Source organism: Tenrec ecaudatus, chromosome 3 (assembly GCF_050624435.1).
Source record: "Tenrec ecaudatus isolate mTenEca1 chromosome 3, mTenEca1.hap1, whole genome shotgun sequence".
NCBI lineage: Eukaryota > Metazoa > Chordata > Mammalia > Afrosoricida > Tenrecidae > Tenrec > Tenrec ecaudatus.
The window spans coordinates 187178054-187188255 of record NC_134532.1 but is presented as its reverse complement, the minus strand read 5'-3'; the positions used below and the strand labels follow the sequence as shown (position 1 = coordinate 187188255).

At 37.2% G+C, this 10202-nt stretch overlaps 1 pseudogene; it reads right to left on the bottom strand.

Moving 5' to 3' along the window:
* Window positions 1–4991: 4991 nt before the first annotated feature.
* The window catches only part of LOC142442481 (hsc70-interacting protein pseudogene), a 68637-nt pseudogene continuing 63426 nt past the window's right edge, over window positions 4992–10202 (bottom strand).

The following is a 10202-nucleotide window of genomic DNA, read 5'->3' as shown; positions in this document are numbered from 1 at the left end:
TGTCTCTAGATGATATGAAGGAAATTAAAAAATAAAGAATAAGTGGAATGTGTCACAGGCATTGGCTTTGTTTATTCTTTCTTGTTTTTTGATTTTATATTTTGTCTATTTGTTCTCTCTTATTTTTTGTTTATGTACTGTTTAAACCAAAGAGACACAGGAAAATCAATTGATACACCTATGACCAGGTATCAAAGTTCTGTTATCTAGGGAGTTTCAGAATGAGATGTTGCTTGTGGTTATCTATTCCTTCATTTTTGTCTTCACCTCAAGATTTCAGATTGCGTAGCCAAGAGAGAGGTCAAGCCTTAACTGAATACCTTACTGAAATGGATTGGTCCAAGGTCATTCCTTTCTCAAAAATTCCTAGCGAATGCTATTTCTTTCTGAGTGAGAGTCCGCTCTCCTTCTTATGATCATATCAAGGCACACTATTCTCTCTCACAGCTAGCATAAGTGGCTTTGCAGGATAAATTCCTCACCTTTACCTTCAGGCAAGGATAGGGGAATTGGTCAATGTTCTCACAAGTTTCTGCTCCTTTATCCACAGCATTTAAGTTGTTCAGTTATGATTATTTGTTTATTCCTTGAAATGCCCACCAAAATTAAAGGGATGACATGATGGACATATATACAAAGTGAAATTATCTGTGTACTAACCCATTTAATCCCACAGATTATTCATTTTGATGAAAATGAAAATTGAGGAAAGAAACACAAATTACTAATTCAAGGTCACGGGATTAAGTGGTAGATTCAGAATGGCTCTTTCAAGTTCAAATTATTACAATTTGTTGCATCCTATTTCTACTTCTAGACAGCCAGAATCTATTCTTGTTTGCCAGCATTGAGATGCTTCCACTTCCACTGGATCCACAAGACCTACTACCCATTGGCCTGTGACCTTCATGTATTTGGCAACATTGCATATGTAGTTTAGCATAATGCATACATTTCACAGAGACTGCTAGTTAACATGTATTGAATGAAGGAATAAGAGAATTGATTAATAAATGATATTTTCACACTTTTGTAGAGTTAAATATGATCTTGATTTATAAAACACATTGATGTCCAAATAGAAACCTTGAGAAATAGCCTGTAAGAGCAGTAAAGAGTGAAATATTTAGAACTCTGTTTATTACTATAGCAAATGTTATTCTTCTGGCAAAACAATATATTTTTGAATATTTAATATAATTTTATTCATTTTGTATATAAATATTTATTATTCACTAATTATAATTATAGGCACTGTGATTATTACCGGATTAACAGTAAGACAAAACAGCTCTCATGGACCATACAGTCTTGTGGAAAATAATAACAAATATTCATTAGAATCCATAAAGACATAAAACACAAGTAAAATGGGGCTTTTCAAGCGAGGTGGTTTTAGTTTTCAGATAAATAAAAATATGTATTTGTATAAAGTTACTTAAATAATAAATCATCTGTGTATTTCTAGAATATAGCATAGGAAATCAGGATACAATAATTCAAAGCAAATACTAGAAGAAAGCTTGGCTATATCACTGAATCTAGGGATTTACCTAAGCACCCTGGCTATTTTTCTCAAGTGTTCTGGGACTCTTCTAAAGGTTTCTCAGGGAAGAAGCTGTGACATCTGAATAATTTTGTACTTGTCCTGGTTCCTATTTAATTTTAGGATAGTCTCTTTAACAATATAGGAAACAAACAAGTCAGTTCTTTACAAGTAAAAGAGAATCCAACCATGTTTCTTGGACTTGTACTTTGGTTTTACTTGAGAGATATAAATTGTATAAAATATATACTTTTAAATAGCCATATGATACTTTCTCTACATAGCTGTCATTCTGTTATATAAATATTCCAAATCTGCCATGGCACTTAATTCATCAATACATGGATCTCAACCATTTGTCAAGTGCACAGGATTTTAATCCCCCATTGCAGCCATGATCCTGTTGACTACACTACAGGTCCTGGGTTTCTCTGCTTACCCTACACAAGGCGATGCCCAGTGTTTTGATGCCTATTTTCTGCTTTTATTATTCTTCCACTGAGAATCCAGTTGGTTTCTGTATTTACTACATAGAGCAACACATCTTGCTCCAAAACCTCCTGAAAAGTTTCCAAAGCCATTCCTGCGTTCTAACAAAAAGCAAGGTGAGCCTCATTTTATTTTCTAGCACTTACCTTGCAGACACTTGTGACTGTTATGGATCATAATTTATCAGGCATAAACAGCATAGAGCAGATTCTATGGCTTTTTCAACCAAACTGCAGCATGATACGCAAGTGTAGAGCACATGATTTTCTAGCTATTTATTGCTAAAGACATCTGATGACTTAGCGGGATATGCATTGGGCTGCTAATCACAAGGTCATCAATTCTACGCCACCAGCAGCTCCACAGGATGTATACAGGGCTTGCTACTCCCCTTAAAGAGTTACTGACTCTCAACCCACAGAGGCACTTCTACTCTGTCTCCTGGGATCACTGTGAGTGGCAGTGGACAAAGGCTGCGAGTCGGAGTTGTTTGCATGTGCGCATCTTTTCTTTTTCAGAAGGCAGACACAAATTGACTAGGGTGGAGGGGAGAGCACAGAAAAATGAAGTGAACATTAAAATACATAAACTGCTCTCTAATTTTACATGAATTATATGTGGTATTCTATTCATACAAGCCTTATAGTTTTCTCTCAAATGGTCAAAGAACACTAATTATTTTTGTTTTCTTTCTCATCTGCAAGACCTTGACAGTCATAAATAGCTGTGAGAGTGGATTTGTTTGAACTACTATATTGGAAGTGCTCAAAAGTAGCTGCAGGGTTCAAGCACTGCCAGCCAGCCAGACACCACCCTGGAGTAGCTCTTGGCCACAAGAAGTTAATTAGAGTCTGACTGATTACATAGTGCTAAATAGTTTGTTTTGGACCTATCTTGTGAATTATGGATTTCTTTTGGTTAAAATGTTTTAAATAAAGCTGGTTTCCCTCAAGTTCCATTGTTCTATTGCAGTAGTAACATCATTTAAATGGAAAATGTGCAGCTTTTACCTAAGGATTCACGAAGAGACATACATATATTTAATTGGATAGCAGATGTCCCATTAATCAAAGCAACTATCATTCCAAGCGTATAGAAATGCTGAAACAATTATTCTAGAAACATCAAAAATAGAAATTTCTCCACTCCGCAGTAGCAGGAGAAATGAGATCATAATTTTCCAGAGAAATCCTGGAGCTCAGGTGAAGGAGCACGTGGAACAGTTCATCGTTATCATGCACTGCAGCCCGGGCAACACCTGAGGGGATGGCAGACGGTTCTCAGAGAGCTTGGCTTTTCAGGAAGGGAGCTGCTCACGTCCCTTTCGTCACTGGATGTGCAAGACGCTTTGTTGGCTGCTTGTATTCTTACCCTTTTCTTTGACTTCTAATTTTTGTGATATGGTATTAACTCAAAAATCAAACCAAACTCTCTACCTTCAAGTCAATTTGATATTTTATATGCTACTCAAATTCTGTTTTTTCTCGTACTAATTTCTTATGAATTATTCATCATATTGAAATTATACTAACAATTCCAGCAATCACTATATTATCATTTTAATAGATAATCTGAGCCTGTATATTATTTTGTCTTTAAAAATTTGATGATCAATTAACAACTTTCTTGTGGAATCACTTTAAAATATTGAACCACTATTTTATTTTATTAGACAGCCCCTTTCAACCATCTACACCTTTAAAACAATTCTCTCATCTTGAGATTTTTCTCATGCTACCTTTAAGCTTTCTTCTAACTCCCTACCCGGTTTCAGAAAACTGCAGCATTTATGTAAAAATTTTGGAACTCATTTGGATTCTTCAGTTTCTCTTACACACTATGTCAAGTCTATTCTTTTCGCCATCTTGAAAATCTATTCCCTGTGTATGCAAACCCTTCCAAGCTTTAACTCATATGTTATTTTTTAAAACCCATTATCAACTCATAGAATCCCACAGGTCTGGAGAGAACTGCTCTTTATAGCTTCTGAAAGGGTAGATCTTTGTAGGAGCAAACAGCCTCATCTGCCTCCAATGGAGCTTTTCAAATGTGTGGTTACCTTCCCAGTGCCTAACCTACTATATGAACAGAGCTCCTAAGTCTTACCTAATCAGAGCCTTTGATTTTACTTTATTCTATGTTGAAATAATGTGAAATATTATTGTATATGTTAATACAGAATGGAGGAAATAATCCAATTACACTGCAGCATTACAAGAAACATCCCTTCTTCAGTGTAAGATGCACAGGCAACTTGGCAAAGGGACCTTCTTGTTTAAAATGGAAGAGGCCTGTCGGTGCCCTGCCAACCATGCCTAGTTCCTACAGAGGTGTTACCACAATACTTCTGGTTCCAACCTTTATCATAGAACTACATGGATTCTTTAAACAGAGCCTTTTAAAATACAAATCAGGAAGCCTCAGGTACCAACTAACCAACTCAGTTTTATCGACTTAAATGGTTTGTATTTCTCTCGTTTGATAAATCTTTCCTTCACTCAAACTAGAGTGATAAATCATCCACATATATCATCCTTACCCAACCAATTCAAAGGAACAAGGCCAAGATATCAGTAAAGAAAAATTCAGGCATTAGCACATTCTTAATTTGTTTCAGTTATTTTAAAAGTTTTTTAAGTTTTTGAGGTATATACCTGCTAAAAGAAAAACACTGTCTGAATGAATACTTTATTGATAAATGGTATAAAATGTCCTATCAGCAGTGGGGTTGCAAGTTACTAAAAAATAACAGAAAAACACCGGTTTCTATTATTGTTCCATCCAGCAGGTACTCTGGGTTGATTTTCCTTTAGCAATGGTCTTGTCGGAGAAAAACAGGAAAAACTAAAAATAAAAAGCCTTACGTTTGACCTCCAAGTTTGGCTGACAATTTACTGATGGGATTCATAACTTTAGAGGTACTCTTGATAATTTGGCACATTTGCTAGCTTCTGGGCTAATCCCAGAATGCTGCCATGACTTAGGGATACTGCATAGCTTGGTGGCAAGAATCTCTGAATCACTGAGGATCTGACTGAGTCTGTCCATCCCTGCCATTCCAGGCATTCTTCCAAGAAGCCACCTGGAAAGGAGCCACTATGAGCTCCTGACTTCTTCCTCCTCTGGGTGCATTCATGTTCTTCCTGGTCCTGCTTAGCCTGTCCTAGTCTTTGTTTGATCTCTTGCTCTTTATAAACTTCCTAGGATATTCTGCTACTTTCTGGGCCTTCCGTTGAACTCCTTTCAGCATTGCACTTTCACAGTCACCATCTTCCAGTTTACAAGCAAGAGCAAGGTCATGTGTGGCTTTTTCCAGTGTCCCAGAAGGCTTGATGCTTACCTTTGTCAACTACAAGGCTGAGCCTCCTCAAGATACAGGTCAATGGCTCTAACCCAGTCTTGGATGGCAGCATCTGGCTTCTGTAACTTCACAAATACACTGGGTTTCTTGTCATCTATTATGGCCAAGCAAGGATTCAGTTTGATGGTATCAATTAACAGATCAGCAATTTTCTATATTTCACTATCATTTAGGGCATCAATGGAGGCCACTTTCTTACATGCCTACTGCCCAAATCCATTATCTCTTCAAGTGCCCCTACCATTTCATCTTACATTCTTGAGGTACATCTATAGTCTGGTTCAATCACAGCTTCACTGTCAAATTCTAGGTCACTTTTTTCACTTTATGGTCTGTGGTAATCCAGTTGATTATGGAAACAAATCTGGAGACATTCACATGTATATAGGAAAGAGTTTTCTAGAAAAGAGCAATTGTATATTAAGAAAACATCCCATCCCAGTTCAGATCAACTCCACAAGTTCAATATTAGCCCCTATATCTGATATTAGTCCACTTAGACTCACACAGCATATGCAATGTTGCCAAATACACGAAGGTCACAGGCCAATGGGTAGTGGGTCTTGTGGATCCAGTGGAAGTGGAAGCATCTCAATGCTGGCACGGGTCTCAACGGATCTCCTCCAGCTCTGCTGTCTCCTCCTCCTGCTGTCTCAACAGCAGGTAGGGGAAGGCAGAGAGACTGGATCTGGTCTCCAGTGAGCTATGTATCTCTGTCATGCCTTCAAATGAGGACATCAAGCTGCAACCTTATTGACAGGCTAGACTCCAACCTTTTGCTCAAGTTGACAGGAGGTTACATACCTGCCCCATGGTCCATTTGTCTTTAAATTTTCTTCCAATTCTTATCTTCCATTCTGTTTTCCTTCTGTTTTGGCTTTATGGGTAGCAAGTAGAGTTTTATCATCTATGAAAAAATTCTTCTCTATTCTTGTTAAGCAAATCATCAGAGATGAATTATATTCAAAAGAAGGTGGATCATGATTGGAGGAAGGCTTATGAACCCGCTGTATGCAGATGACACAACCTTGTCTGATGAAAGTGAGGAGAACTTGAAACACTTGCTAATGAAGATCAAAGAGTGTAGGCTTTAGTACAGATTACAACCCAAATGTCATCTTGCTTGGACCCACAATCATTGCTCATGGAAGGAACAGTCAAGAGATCAATAGACATGTTATATTTTGGTAGATCTGCTCAACAAGACTTCTTTAAAGTGTTGAAAAGCAAGGATGTTACTTTGAGGACTAAGGTTTGCCCGATCAAGCCATGGTATTTTCCATTGCCTCATACATATGTGAAAGTTGGATATTAAATAAGATCAAAAAAGAATTCGTGCATTTGAATTGTGATGCTGGAGACAAATACTGAATGTAGCATGGATTGCCAAAAGGTTTGTTGTGGAAGAAGTTTGCTCAGAGTGCTGCTTAGAGGCAAGGAGGAGGAAACTTTATCTTAGGTACTTTGGATATGTCAGGAGAGATGCGTCTCTGGAGAAGGACACCCTGCATAGTAGAATAAAGGGGCAGCAAGCTAGAGGAAGCCCATAACAAGACATATTGACACAGGGGATGCAACAAGGCGCTCAAGAATCAGATCAGTTGTGAATGGTGTTCCATTCTGTTTCGTGGAGATGAGTAGCATGCTTGTGGTGGGACACAGGCTGACTCCCTGCAAGATACCCCTGTGGAGAAGACACATGGAGAGAAGCTGATGGAGCAAGACCTCTGGAGTGGGAGAAGCCACATGGAGACCCCTGCCAGTGCTGAGATGCTTACAACACCACTGGATCCACAAGACTTCCCACCCACTGGCCTATGGTCTTCTTGCATTAGGCATCATTGCATGTGTTTTGTGAGTCTGAAGAGTATTTTATAGATTTATATTGGCCATATGGACTAATATCAGACTTATGGACTTGATCTCGACTGGGCTTGCATGTTCGCTCAATATTTAATTGCTCTTGTATATAAAGCTCTATGAATTTGTTGCTATAGTCACATCCTTGATAACATATCCAAATTACCTGAGACAAAATTTCCACATTCTTTCTTCTAAGGAACATTCCTGCTGTGCTTCTCCCAAGACAGATATTTTTTGGCAGTCTGTGTTCAATATTCTTTGGTAGCACCATAATTAAAATGAGTTGATTCTTATTTTGTCATTCTTATTCAATGTGCAACTTGCACATGCCTATGAAACAACTGAATTAATCATTGATTGGATCAGGCACATCTTAGTGTTCAAAGTAACTCCCTTGCTTTTCAACCATTTGAAAGGTCTCATGTAGCAATTTACTCAATGCAATGCTGCCTTTCCATGAACATTGATTCTGGATCAAGAAAGATAAAATCTTTGAGAACTTCAATCTTTTCTCCATTTATCATGATGTTAAATCATTGATCCAGTTATGATGACTTGATTTTCTTTATAATGACTTGTAATCCCTACTGAAGACTGAAATTCCTGAACTTTGCGATCAGGTCCTTCAAGTCTTCCTTACTTGCAGCAAACAAGTTTGTCCTATACATAATTCAGATTGTTAATAATTCTTCCTCCGATCCTAATGACACAATCTCCTTCATATAACCCTGTTTCTTTGAGAATTTGCTCAGCATACAGATTGAGCAGGTTTGATGATAGGATACAATCCTGATGCACACCCTTTCCTGATTTTAAACCATGCAGTGCTCCTTTTTCTGTTAGCACAGTTGCTTCTTGATTTATGTCCAAATTCCACATAAGCACAAGCAAGTGTTCTGGAATTCCCATTCTGTACAAGGATACCCATAGGTTCTTTTGAGCCCCACAGTTGGATGCCTCTGCATAGTCAATGAAATACAAATAAACGTGTTTCTGGTATTCTCTACATTCAACCAAGATCCATCTGACATCAGCAAGAATATCCCTTGCTCCAGGTACTCTCTGGAATCTGGCCTGAACTTCTGGCAGTTCCCTGTCAATATACTGCTACATTCATTTGTGGTTGATCTTCAGCAACATTGTACTTGCATGTGCTGTCAATGACATTATTCTATAATTTAAGCATACTGTTGGGTCACCTTTCTCTGTAATGGGTACACCTGTGGGTCTTCTCCGGTTATTTATCGGGTAGATGCCTATGTCTCCTTGCATAGAGAAGTCCGTGCTTCCTCAGGTTGAGGAAACATTTCTCTTAGTATTTCAGCGGTTCCTTCAGCCTTATTTTTGGCTAATAGTTTCATTGCAAGTTGAACTTCTTTCTTCAATACTATTGATTCTTTACCAGGTGATCCTGGGAATGTTAAATTGATGATGATTCATTTCTCTCACTTGCAATGTGGGAATCATAATTTAGACTCCATAAACTCATTGGGAGAAACAAAGAATAGTTTCTTTTTTTAAGTAATGGTAACAACCCCTGACACACAGATAGCTTTGTGTTAACGACAATTTTCTTGCTTTCTTTGCAAGCTTTCTCTATTATATCTTTATTACGGTTTATTTGACATATATGGAAATTTTAAATATAATAAAATATATGCTTATGTACCTCGTCACCCTGATTATATAAAAAAAAGCATGAGTTATATTTTTAGAGGAATTTGTTTTCTTTATGGTGAAAGGGTGTATACCATGACACAGATTCATAAAGATTCTCTTTTAAAATCAAAACAAAATGTCTACCTTTTCTTTCTGACAGTATAATTGTACCTAGTAAATATCAAGGAAGCTGTCAGGATTTAGTCAAAACTTTCCCAAGCTGTCTATAAGATGCAATTTAAACAGTAAACCATAGCCAAAATAAAAGAAAAGTTCATATTTACCCTGAAAACTTTCAGGAATTTATATTATGAATCAACATATTAAAAAACAGTAGAGTGGTTAATATTTTAGATACCATATTTATTTGTATAATTCTTTTTTCTAGGCATAGTACCTATAAACTTTTGGATATTAAATCCTTTGACTTCAAGTTGACACTTATTTATTGCTTTTCTGTAAGACATTGCAGAACTGCCTCATAAGGCTTCTGAGATGAAATTTTAAAGACTCAATTGCTACATTTTTCTTCCAAGAAGATGTAGTGTTTGCATTTCTTAGCGCTCCTTTCTGGATATTAAATCACATGAAATAAAATGAGAAATATTGCCATTAGAAGATATACCCCAAAATATAAATTTTCCAATATAAATATCTATTTATCTACATGGAAATTCATAGGAGACAACTGAAAATATCCTGGCTTGGGTCAGGGACACCTTCTTCTCTAAGTTCCAACCTTGCTTTTCAATAACTTAAGGGGATCTTTTCCCGCAGATTTATCCAATGCAGCATATCTTTTGTAATCTCAGCTGTGGCTTTCATCGGCACTGATTTTTAGATCTAAACAAGGCAGAATCTTTGACAACTTCAACATTTTCTCCACTATGATAGTACCGGTTGTGAGGATTTGGGTCATCTTTACACTGAGTTTTAACCTATTCTGAAAGCTTCCATCCTTGATCTTCGTCAGCAAGTGCTTCCAGTCCTCCTCAGTTTCAGCAAGGAAGTTTGTTTCATCTGCATGTCTCAGGTTGTCAATAAGCCTTCCTCCAATCCTGATGCCACATCCTTCGTAACATAATCCAGGTTCTTTGTCGAGTTACTAAGCATATAGATGAAATAATTATGATAAGATAATTCAACAGTTGTTGGATGATTTTCAGAAAAATTTTACTTGCATGTGAAAATAGGACATTAAGTCAGGGATACTGAAGAAGAATCCATCCATGTGGATTGTGGTGTTGGAGAAGAAAAGCGAAAGTACTATGGGCAGTTAACAGG